At 35.8% G+C, this 13,053-nt stretch overlaps 1 long non-coding RNA gene across 1 annotated transcript; it reads left to right on the top strand.

Moving 5' to 3' along the window:
• The first annotated feature begins 1,694 nt into the window (after positions 1-1,694).
• Positions 1,695-12,727, top strand: LOC108583889. The gene is made up of 3 exons (XR_002519594.2): positions 1,695-3,026; positions 4,296-4,360; positions 12,283-12,727. It is a non-coding gene; the product is annotated as an uncharacterized LOC108583889 (long non-coding RNA).
• The last annotated feature ends 326 nt before the right edge of the window (positions 12,728-13,053 follow it).

Here is a 13,053-nt window from a genome sequence, read left to right as displayed (position 1 = left end):
TTTTCTTTTCTACTACAAGGTTAGGCTGTAAATTCCCCAAACTTTTATGCTCTGCTTCCCTTTTAAACATAAGTTCTAATTTCAGACCATCTCTTTGTGAACACATGTGACTGTACACTATTAGGAGCAGCTGGGCTATTTCTTGAATGCTTTGCTGTTTAGAAATTTCTTCCAGCAGATATCCTAAATTACCTCTTTCAAGTTTAAAGTTTCAGAGATCTCAATAGCAGGGGCAAAATTATGCCAGTGTCATTGTTAAAGCATAACAAGTGAGATCTTTGCTCCAGTTCCCAATAAGTTCCTCATCTCCATCTGAGACAACCTCAGTCTAGACTTTATTGTCCATATAACTCAGCATTTTGGTCAAAACTGTTCAATAAGTCTCTAGGAAGTTCCAAACTTTCCCACATCTTCCTGTATTCTTTTGAGCCCTCCAAACTCTTCCAACCTCTGTTCATTACCCAGTTCCAAAGTTGCTTCCACATTTTCAGGTATCTTTAGAGCAGTGCCTCACTCTCCTGGTACCAATTCTCTGTATTAGTTCGTTTTCACACTGATATAAATAATTACCTGAGACTGGATAATTCATGAAGAAAAGTGGATTGACTGACTCACAGTTCCATAGTCTTAACAGAAAGCATGGCTAGGGGGCCTCAGAAAACTTGTAGTCATGGCAGAATTTGATGAGGAAGCAAGAACCTTCTTCATTTGGTGGTGAGAGAGAGAGGGAGAGAGAGAGAGACAGAGAAGAAATAGGAAGAGAGTGAAAGAAGGGGGAAGCACTAAACAGTTTTAAACCATCAGATCTCATGAGAATGCACTCACTATCACAAGAACAGCAAGTGAGAATTCCACCCCCCCATTCAATTAACTCCCACCAAGCCCCTCCTCTAACACATGGAGATTAAAACTCAAGATGAGATTTGGGTGGGGACACAGAGCCAAACCATATCAGTGTGCTTTTCACACTGCCCAGCAATATGATTATATTTTCCAGGCCCATACTCTCTTCTGCTTACTATAGACTATTTCAAACTTTCTTTTCACCTCAAATCTTCAAAATCTCACCACATTGCCATTCAGTTAATTCTCTTACCTCTCATTTCAGTAAGAAATTGGAATAAGTCAGGTGAGAATATCCAGCCCCTTCCACCACATCTACCAAGCTGATATGCAACTCTTCACAGTTGCCACCAAAGGGACTAATAATTAATTTAATAATATGATACAAAACAAATTAAGAAATAGGCTTTATTGATAAAAGTTACAAAATGGTGGTCAACAAGAAGAGTATCAAGAGAAGCATATGACATTCACAGTCCTTTCATCATCTCATGGAGAGGCATAGTGAGATTTAAGTAATCTATAAGACACGCAGTAGATTTTTATTCCAGTGTAATGACCCTGCCCACTCTTGCTCTGCAGTTTCATATTGTTGAAACACACATGTTCTGCAGTCAACTTGTACAATAGTGGTCCTGAGGTGACATATATTCTAAGCTTACGAAGATAACAGGATTAAGAGATTACAGTAAAGACAGGCAAAAGAAATTATAAGAGTATTATTTGGGAACTGATAAATGTCCATAAAATCTTCACAATTTATGTTCAGAGATTGCAGTAAAGACAGGTGTAAGAAATTATAAAAGTATTAATTTTGGGAACTGATAAATAAATGTCCATGAAATCTTCACAATTTATGTTCCTCTGCCATGACTCCAGCTGGTCCCTCTGAGGTTCAGGGTCCCTGACTTCCCGCTACAGCCTGGTTGGATTTCCACCTGCTTAGATACAAGACTCCTTTTTACCTTTTTCCCCCCTTTTTGAATCAATGTCTAAAGCTCTTTTCCTATGCTTGTCTCACCATTGTACGTTGGGAGTAGTGAGGAAAAACAACTTGTCTCATTTCTTTTGTTGGTCCTCATATGGAGATGATTTTCATGTCCAGGAGCCTTATTTCCACCTGAGCACCTGAATTACATAATGAGATTTTGAACTTTGAGCTAAGATAATCTAGATGAAAATTTTCAACTTGAGCTAATGAGATACTGACATTTAGATGCAGATGATGAAATTTTGAACTGGAGCTCATATTGGGAAAAAAAGGTTGAGACACTTACTATGGAGCAAATGTATTTTGCATGTGGGAGAGAACTATATCATGGAAACCAGAATCCATATTGTAGTAGGCAGAATTATCTAGGTCCCCTGATGTCAGTCTTGTGATTCTCTTATATGATGTGGAAAAAAGGATTTTGCAGATGTAATTAAATTTACTAATAATTTGACCTCAAGAAAGATCTGAGTGGGCTTAACCTAATCAGATGCCTCCTTTAAAAGCAGAGGACTTTCTGGCCAATTTCAAAAGCGTAGGGGAGGAACATGTCAGAAAGATTGGTGAAACCTGAGAAAGATTCGACTCAAGGGAGATATCCCATTGCTAGCACTAAGGTTGGAGAAGGTTACACAGAAAGGATCTGAGAGCTAAATATAGCTTCCAGGTGATGGCCAGCAAGGAAACAAGGACCTCAGCTGAAAGAAAGTGAATTATGTTAACCTCAATGAGCTTAGAAGTGAATTCTCTCCTAGAGCCTCCAAATAAGAACCTAGTTCTACTGACATCTTTATGTTCACCTTGTAAAATCCTGAGGAAATAATCTATCTGAGCCCACCCAGACTTTCAACCTACAAAAAAAAGTATGAGATAATATATATGCTGTACTTTTAACCTACTAAGTCAGTGGTAATTTGTTAAGTGGCACCAAACATGCAAGACACCTTATCTAATGAAAGTATATTCAGACTACTGGAGTGTCAAGATGTCTAGGCTTAGGTGACAACAGTTTGAAAGAGGTATCTTGGAAAGGGAACTGCCTGGTATCTACGTCTTTGCAAAGGTATAGCCCTTTCTGTTTGAGTTACAGAATGGGAAAGAAAACTTCAGTCACCTATGAACTGATTTCAAATGCAGCCCATCCCGCTGGTAGATGAAGTTGATCACCAGAACCAGCTTCATCGTTGCCCAGGTATCCCATATTGCATTCTTGAGGTAATTTTCAGAGATTCCTTCATGTCTCACCACATCTACCTGCATGTATTCTAATATACTCTACCTTTCCTTACATTACTATGTTCAACTATTCTGTTCTCCTTTCAAAGACCAGCTACTCCACTTGTGCACTCTAGCCCATGTAATATAAACTACGCAAGCATATCACTCTATCAATATTCCCACTTTTCTTAATTATTAAAACTTTTCTCTACTAGATTATTCTCATTAGCATGCAAATATCCTGTTAATCCTATAATCTTAAAAAATACAGTAGTCTCTCCCCATTTTATGTAGGGATACATTCCACAATTCCCAGTAAATGCCTGAAACCACCAACAATATTGATTCTTATGTATAGTATATGTTTTTCTATACATAATACATACCTATGATAAAGTTTAATTTTATAAATTAGGCACAGTAAGAGATTAATGTTAATAACTAATAATAAAATAGAGCAATTTTAACTATGTGAATATCACTGCTCTTGCACTTCAAGGCCATTATAAAGTAAAATAAGAGTTACTTGAACACAAGTACTGAAATACCAGACAATCAATCTGATAATGGAGATGACTACTAAATGACTAATGGATGGGTACCATAGACAGCATGGAGTAACTGGACACGGTGGTAATTCACATTCTGGGCAGGATGGAGCAGGATAGCACAAGCCTTCATCATGCTACTTAGAAAAGTATGCAATTTAAAAATTATAATTTTTTTCTTTCTGAATTTTTCCAGTTAGTGTTTTTGGACCATAGTTGAATATAGGTAACGGAAGCCATGGAAAGCAAAACCACAGATAAGGGGGATCTACTGAAAAATAAAATGAAATAAAGCCTTTTTACTCATGTATTTCTGTAGCTACTAACTGGTTTTTTTGTTTGTTTGTTTGTTTTGTTTTGTTTTTTAATCTACCTTGCTCATGCAGCACTCCTTGAACAAATAGTTGATATATTGCTCTCTACAAATGCACTCCTTATTTTCTTAGACTCATTTGAATCAAAATTTTGCTCTCTTTTCAGGACTATCAATGACTTCTATAATGTTAAATTCAATAGCCACTTTCAGTCTATCTTACTTGACCTATCATTAGCATCTAATACAGATGATAAAGTGTTCTTCTCCTATCTCACAACCACTTTTTTTCAGCCACATTGATGGCTCTTGTTATCTATACAACATCTAAATATTGCAATATTTCAGTATTATTTGTTTTTTGTTTTTCTTCCTGGAGCAGATCCTGTTTAAATGCCAATAAGCACACAGAGAAATAAAGCATGGAAAGAAAACAACTAATGTAGGGTGAGTTATCAAACAAGCTTTTATTGTATCTTAGAGGAAGCTTTTCCCAATAGTCATTATGAGAGTTAGTGTAGAACATACACCATGTTGTTGTGCCACATAAGGGGTGAATGAAAAAAGGTATTTCACAACTCTTTTCATGGATTGGAAGGTGCTCCTGAGTGAATTTTTAGTTTTCTGTGTGTTAGGACAGATTAGACTTTAGTGTCCAGAGGTAATCTTTAAAAGGAGACAAAGTAAAGATGCATAGTTGCTGACCATTGGAAAGTGGGCTGGTATACACAAAAATTATGAATGTTAAGAGGATATGGGCAGGGCACTGATACCATCAGCTGTTCTTGAGATATAGTCTTAGGACCCTTAGTCTTAGGATCCTTTCTATTTTGTCACTACCAAGTCCCTTTGTGACCCTAAGCAGTCTCATGGATGTAAATATATTCTGCATACTGTTGACTCCTAAATTTATATCTCTAGCACAGACTTCTCTCTTTACCTTCAGACTCATATATCCAACTACTTCGTCGACATCTCTAGTTGAATGTATAATCTGCATGTCAAATTAATATATATAAATAGAACTTATGCTGTTTCTCTCCAAAATTATTTCTTCTTCATTCTTCTGATATATCACTAACACTGTATCACCAACTACCCAATTGCTCAGGCTAAAATCCTATCATTATTCTAGATTTTTCTTATTCACACCCAAATTGGGTGATCTCCCAAATAATTTGATCTTCCAAATGGTCTATTTCTGCTTTTGCCCCCCTCTCCAAGTCTATTCTTGACAATTCAGCCAGAATGGTCTTCTAAAAATATAGGTCAAATCATATGATTTCTATGCTCAAGATTCTCCAGTGGTTTTCTATCTCACTCAGAGAACAACAACAACAAAAAAATTACATTAATTTTGATATCTTACTTTAATTTTATTGCCCTAATGTTACTATCATTTACCAGATACAAATTCAAATGTGTTTGAGACCATAGTTTATGCTGTTAAGCCTTATCCAATCATGCTTCCAAAAGCTATGTTTTCTTCCTTAGGCTCTCTCTAACATATTATTTTCTATGTACATTTTTAGCAGTAATTGTTATCCATTTTTCTTATGTTAATTTCAGTATAAACTATTATTACTTTACATTTATACTTTTAGATATCAGATAATGATAGTTGTGTACATTTAGGAATTCTTAGAAACACAGTAGTTCAACACTTTGTTTACAAAAGAAGACATTGGCATCTAGAAAATTATTAACCAAGTAACTTCCTATAGTTGATAGTAGGCCTGCACTTAGAAACCTGACTTCGTCATGTCTTTTTTGCTCTTCTTTTCATTGTTGCCTACCAAGTCAATGATGCTATATCCATAAGAACAAAAGAGAAAACAGAAAACAAGCAAAAACTGAGTCTCAAAAACCCTGTTTTTGTTTCATTGTTTGCTTTTAAACAAAGACAGGTCTTGCAATGTTGCCCACGTTGGTCTCAAACTTCTGGCCTCAAGCAGTCTGCCCGCCTTGACTTTTCAAAATGCTGGGATTACAGGAGCCCCTGTACCTGGACAAAACTCTATTTTATTTGTTTTATCTTATTGTTAATTGACACATAATTGAACATATTTATAGGGTACAGTGTGATGCTTTGATACATGTAACCACTCTGTGTATTTAGCATATTTACCACCTTCACTATTTATTATTTCTATATGGTGAGAATATTCAAAATCTTCTCTTATGGCTATTTTGAAATATGCAATATTGTTAACTATAGTATACCTACTGGGCAATAGAACACCAGAGCTTATTAATAATTTCTTATCTGGCTGGGCATGATGACTCATGCCTGTAATCCTAGCACTTATGGAGGCTCAGGTGTGGTGGTAAAACCCCAAGGGTTTTGCTTGGGAGGTTGAAGCACGAGAATCGCTTGAACCCAGGCAGTAGAGATTGCAGTCAGCCCACTCCAGCCTGGGTGACACAGTGAGACTCTGTCTCAAGAAAAAAAACCAAAAACAACAACAACAAAAAATGGTTGTACTAATTTACATTACCAACAATAAAGGTTCCCAATTTTTCTGAATCTGTGCCAGTGTTTGGTGATTTTTTTTTTCTTTTTTATAATGGCTATTCTAAGTAGAGTGAGGTGACATTTTACTGGGGATTTGATTTTTATTTCCCTGATAATTAGTGATTCAAAAACCCTGTTTTGAGCCTTGCGATCAGGAATTTATTCAAAGTAGAGCAATAATAGCTAATAATTCACATTCAGGAGAAAATAAATGATTTTGTAGAGACAGAGTCTGAGTATAGATGAAAAATTAATGCTACATTTAAATTTGTTGATGTCTTATACCATATAGGATTAGAAAGTGTAACATAAGGTAATTATTTCTAAGGTTGATATCGAAGGAAGGAACTAGCTATATTCTCTGATATTTTGACTGTGTCCAGTAAATTGTAAGAGGTCGAGATATGACCTACAGTATTCTTGGATCTATGTCAGAACAAATCATGTTTAATGAGATTCTTAATACAGCATGTATTTTTTCTTCAAAAGGTGACTTCCGTAGAATCATCTTCATATTGTATCTCTTGCCAGTCAACATGTAAGCTTTAGAAAGTAATCACACATTATTGCTGGGGCTTTCATTTCTATCAAAATATTTTCTACAAAACAAAAGTGGTAAATAATTCAAGATTTGGAGAAACTAAAGCGGATTTTCAGCAAAAGCTCTCCTTTGCCTAACCCTTTGATGTGGAGAAGAACAGGAATAAGATGAGAATTTAGTCAGTGTAACTTCCTCAATAAATCTACCTATATTCAGCAGCATAAAACATTTTTTGAAATCCTCTAAACATAGAAGTCAGAAAAGAAAATGAAAGGAGAAAAGCAAAAAGCAGCAAGAAATTAGACTAACTATCCCAATGAAGATACCCTAGAGGGAAAATAATTTGATTTTTCACAAACATACTCAGCACAGAAGATGAATAAAAACTACCTGCTTTTATTGTATTCCTGCCTGCTAGGGTGGCTTAATGCTCTGCATACTTCATAGCTGTTGATCTTCAGAAAGAAATCTGTTCGAAATATAGTGCAGTTTGGGGTTTATATCCAGTGATACTCTGAATATATCGGAGGGTAGATACAGGAAAGTAATAAAGGAAATTTAAAGTCTAGCTGGTGCTTGATGGTTTTTAGGTAGTTAGCATCCTAATTTAGAAATTAATTGGAAGATTAAGCAGGAAATGTACATTGCCAGCTTTTTCATTTATTTGTTTGCATTTTTCCTCTGCCAGAGCACTTAATAAAGATGAATAACTCTTAAATATGAAATTATAACAAATGGATACCACATAGTATTACTAAAAAGAGAAAAATCTGAATTGTTTTCCCTTTCAGAACTTAATAGTATTGTCTTTTTAATAAGCAGAAACAAACAAACAAACAAACAAAAATGAATAAAATCAAATCTCTGGGGTGCCTTTTATATGGGTAATGTAAAGGTTTTATATAGACTTTGCAGCAGTTACTCCTGAACATTCCTCTTTTTTTTTTTTTTTTAAACCTCCTTTTTTTACCATTTGATTTATGGCAGAGATCTCAGCAGCAACAATGGAAGCCAAAGGAAAAATAAAATAAAATAATATCATCAAATGCTGGGAGAAAAATAGCTTTTAATCTAGAATTGAGTACTCTGAAAGTTATCTTTCAATAATGATAAATATACTTTCATATAGATAAGACCTAAAACAGCTTACCACCAGTAAACCTTTCACTAAAACAGGTTTTAAAGAATGTAATTTGAGGAAGGGAAATGACAGTAAAAGTTCTTCATTAAAAAAGGATGAGTTTGTGTCCTTTGTAGGGACATGGATGCAGCTGGAAACCATCATTCTTAGCAAACTATCACAAGAACAGAAAACCAAACACCGCATGTTCTCACTCATAGGTGGGAACTGAACAATGAGATCACTTGGACTCGGGAAGGAGAACATCACACACCGGGGCCTATCATGGGGAGGGGGGAGGGGGGAGGGATTGCACTGGGAGTTATACCTGATGTAAATGACGAGTCGATGGGTGCTGGCGAGTTGATGGGTGCAGCACACCAACATGGCACAAGTATACATATGTAACAAACCTGCACGTTATGCACATGTACCCTAGAACTTTAAGTATAATAATAATAATAATAAATAAATAAATAAAATAAAAGTGAAAAATAAAAAAAGAGGTTGCTAGTAGATTACATGTAGATTAATCAATTTTTTTTTAAATAAAAGAATGATAATTTTGTGATTTATTTTAAAGTTTGTTTTGAAGTGGATGATTTGTATTATAGGTGTTATAAGAATTTTGCATGATTGAGGCAGAAAGTCAAGTTTATAATTTGTTAAGAATGCATGGTAAATCTTCAAGAGTAACCATTAAAATAAGAGACATTTCAGCAATATAAAAAGGCAAGGTATCCAACAGAATATATTATTGGCATAAATATCAATTAACAAATGCTCAATGACAATAAATATGTTTTAAAATATGAATTTTGAAATTATACATACACTCCTGTTACTCATAAATCAAAGAATTTATAATGAAATATTAAAAATATTTATATCCTATCCATGAGCATGGAATGTTTTTCCATTTGTTTGTGTCTTCCTTTATTTCCTTGAGCAGTGGTTTGTAGTCCTCTTTGAATAGGTTCTTCACATCCCTTGTAAGTTGTATTCCTAGGTAATTTATTATTTTTATAGCAATTGTGAATAGGGATTCACTCATGATTTGGCTCTCTGTCTATTATTGGTGTATAAGAATGCTTGTGATTTTTCCACATTGATTTTGTATCCTGAGACTTTGCCAAAGTTGCTTGTCAACTTAAGGAAAGAATCAATATCGTGGGAACAACAGATGCTGGAGAGGATGTGGAGAAATAGGAATGCTTTTACACTGTTGGTGGGAGTGTAAATTAGTTCAACCACTGTGGAACACAGTGTGGTGATTCCTGAAGGATCTAGAACTAGAAATATCATTTGACCCAGCAATCCCCTTACTGGGTATATACCTAAAGGATTATAAATCATTCTACTATAAAGACACATGAACACGTATGTTTATGGCAGCACTGTTCACAATAGCAAAGACTTGGAACCAACCCAAATGCCCATCAATGATAAACTGGATAAAGAAAATGTGGTATATATACTCCATGGAATGTTATGCAGTCATAAAAAAGGATGAGTTCATGTCTTGCAGGGACATGGATGAAGCTTGAAACCATCGTTCTCAGCAACCTAACACAAGAATAGAAAACCAAACACCTAATGTTCTCACTCATAAGTGGGAGTTGAACAAAGAGAACACATGGACACAGGGAGGGGAACATCACACACTGGGGCCTGTCAGGGGGTGGGGGACTAGGAGAGGGATAGCATTAGGAGAAATACCTAATGTAGATGACAGGTTGATGGGTGCAGCAAACCACCATGGCACGTGTATATGTATGTAACAAACCTGAACATTCTGAACATGTATCCCAGAACTTAAAGTGTAATTTAAAAAAGGAAAATAATGTTTTTGATTTTCTTAAAATTTTTGAGACTTGTTTTGTGGCCTATCATATGGTCTATCTTGGAGAACGTTCCATGTGCTGGTGAGAGGAATGCATATTCTACAGATGGTGGGAGATTGTTCTGTAAATACCTGTTAAGTTCATTTGTTTTAGGGTATAGTTTAAGTCCATTGTTTCTTGGTTGACTTTTTTTTTTTTTCCCTGAAGATCTGTCTAGTATTGTAAGTGGAGTATTAAAGTCCCCCACTATTATTGTTCTGCTATCTATCTCATTTCTTGGCTCTAGTAGAAATTGTTTTATAAATTTGGGGCTCCAGTGCTATTTACATATAAATGTAGGATTATAATATCTGTCTGCTGTACAAATTATTTTATCTTTATATAATGTTCTTGATTTTTTTTTTTTTTTTTTACTGTTTTTGCTTGAAAGTGTTTTTTTTTTTTTTTTGTTTTTTGTTTTTTTGTTTGTTTGTTTTTTGAGACGGAGTCTCGCTCTGTCACCCAGGCTGGAGTGCAGTGGCGCCATCTCTGCTCACTCTCAGCTCTGCCTCCTGGGTTCACGCCATTCTCCTGACACAGCATCCTGAGCAGCTGGGACTACAGGTGCCCGCCACCACACCCGGCTAATTTTTTGTATGTTTAGTAGAGACGGGGTTTCACTGTGTTAGCCAGGATGGTCTTGATCTCCTGACCTCGTGATCCACCCGTCTCGGCCTCCCAAAGTGCTGGGATTACAGGCGTGAGCCACCGCGCCCGGCCGAAAGTCCGTTTTTTTTCTGATAAAAGAATAGCTACTTTTGCTCACTTTGGGTTTCCTTTTGTGGGGCATATATTTTTTCACCCCTTTACTTGAAGTTTATATGAGTCCTTATGTGTTAGGTGAGTCTCTTGAAGACAGCAGATACTTGGTAGATTTTTATCCATTCTGCCATGCTGTACCTTATAAGTGGAGCATTGAGGCCATTTACATTCAGTATTAATATTGAGATATGAGGCAGCATTCTATTCATCACGTTAGTTGTTTCCTAGTTACATTTTTTTAACTGTGATATTGTTTTATAGGTCCTGTGAGATTTATGCTTTAAGGAGATTGTATTTTGTATCATATCATGCTTTTGTCTCAATATTTAGAACTCGTTTTAGAATTTCTTGTAGAGCTTATTTGGTAGCGACAAATTTCTTTACCATTGTCTGAAAAAGACTTTACCTCTCCCTCATTTATGAAGCTTAGTTTTACTGGATACCAAATTCTCAGCTGACAATTATGTTGTTTAAGGAAACTAAAGATATGACCTCAATCCCATCTGGCTTGTAAGGTTTCTACTGAGAAGTCTGCTGTTAGTCTGATATGTTTTCCTTTTTAGGTTATCTAATGCTTTTGTCTCACAGCTCTTAAATTATTTCCTTCATGTTGACTTTAGATAGCATGATGACTATGTGCCTTGGTGATGATCCTTTTGCAATGATTTTCCCAGAAGTTCTTTGAGCTTCTTTTATTTGGACATCTAGATCTCTAGCAAGGCCAGGAAATTTTCTTCAATTATTTTCTCATATAAATTTTGTAAACTTTTAGACTTTTCTACCTCAGAAACATCAATTATCCTTAGGTTGTAATTTATTTTAAATTTCTTTAAGGTGTTTTTACCTTTCTCTGGTAGCTCCTTGGTAGCTTAATTATCAACCTTCTGAATTCTTTATCTGGCATTTCAGATATTTCATCTTGGTTTGGATCTATTGATGGGGAATACTTATTATACAGCAGAGTTTGTATGAGTACATTTCTCAGACCACCTATACTGTAACCATCTTTGTCATTAGAACATATAATATAGATTCTTTGTCTAGACACCAGGCATGTCCAATCAGAATCTCAGAGAGGAGAGGACTGAAACTGCTCTTTATAACAAGCTGTCCAAATGATATGATGCATATATACCTAATTTTGAGAACCATAACAATAGAGGGTAGTTGAGTGTTGAAAATTAGCCTTTTGTTAAGCTTTACTTTTTACCTTCATGCTATTCCTTAAATTTTGTCTAACTTAGGGAATTCTTAACTTAGAAGTGCTACCAGTCTGGTTCATCATTAGTATAGTCATCAAAGGAAGCTTTTTGACAACCCCTTACTATATCAGCCACAGGTTTGAAGAATACCACATACCCATACTGCTTCTACCAAAAAACACACCACTTCCCCACCAACCAAAGCCTCTGCTAGGGGCTGCAAGTCTATTAGATTAATTTCTTAAGGAAGTCCTTCATGATATGATATGTACCTTGATTAGGTTAAAATATGATATTGCACAGAATAATTAATGTATTTGGTTAACATTCTATTTCTAATTTTCAGAGAGAAAGGCCCTGATGGTGTGAGACACAGATAAATTCTAATACAGAAGAACACAGGAAAGATCTGTAACATTGTATTACTTCACTTGGAAAGCCAGAAGAATCAAGAGATTATACAACATCCATATATGGTGATATTTTTAAGAAGGGAAGAAGTGTCAAAAAGCCAAAAATATATGTGTGAGATTCACTAAAAGAGAGGAAGATAATAAAACAAATTTTGCCAGATTCAAAGTTGTGAGAGATTATTACTAAGGAATTCCCCACATTTATTCAAAATGCCAACTCAGCATCATGTATCCCTACGTTTTGTTTAAATTTTGAACCTAGACAAGTTTTCTAGCTGTGTCAAATGTTTTGCATAGTTCTGTGCACTTGTAATTTAAATTTTACAGTTTCAAACGTGAAGTTAAAAAAAAAAAACTAAAGTAATGTATGAAAATGATCTATTAGCCGGGCGCGGTGGCTCAAGCCTGTAATCCCAGCACTTTGGGAGGCCGAGACGGGCGGATCACTAGGTCAGGAGATCGAGACCATCCTGGCTAACACGGTGAAACCCCGTCTCTACTAAAAAATACAAAAAACTAGCCAGGCGAGGTGGCGGACGCCTGTAGTCCCAGCTACTCGGGAGGCTGAGGCAGGAGAATGGCGTAAACCTGGGAGGCGGAGCTTGCAGTGAGCTGAGATCCGGCCACTGCACTCCAGCCTGGGCGACAGAGCAAGACTCCGTCTCAACAAAAAAAAAAAAAAAAAAAAAAAGAACAATAAGATC

Source organism: Papio anubis, chromosome X (genome assembly GCF_008728515.1).
Source record: "Papio anubis isolate 15944 chromosome X, Panubis1.0, whole genome shotgun sequence".
NCBI classification, from domain to species: Eukaryota; Metazoa; Chordata; class Mammalia; order Primates; family Cercopithecidae; genus Papio; species Papio anubis.
The sequence above is the reverse complement of the archived record's forward strand: the minus strand, read 5'-3'. Positions and strand labels throughout refer to the sequence as shown.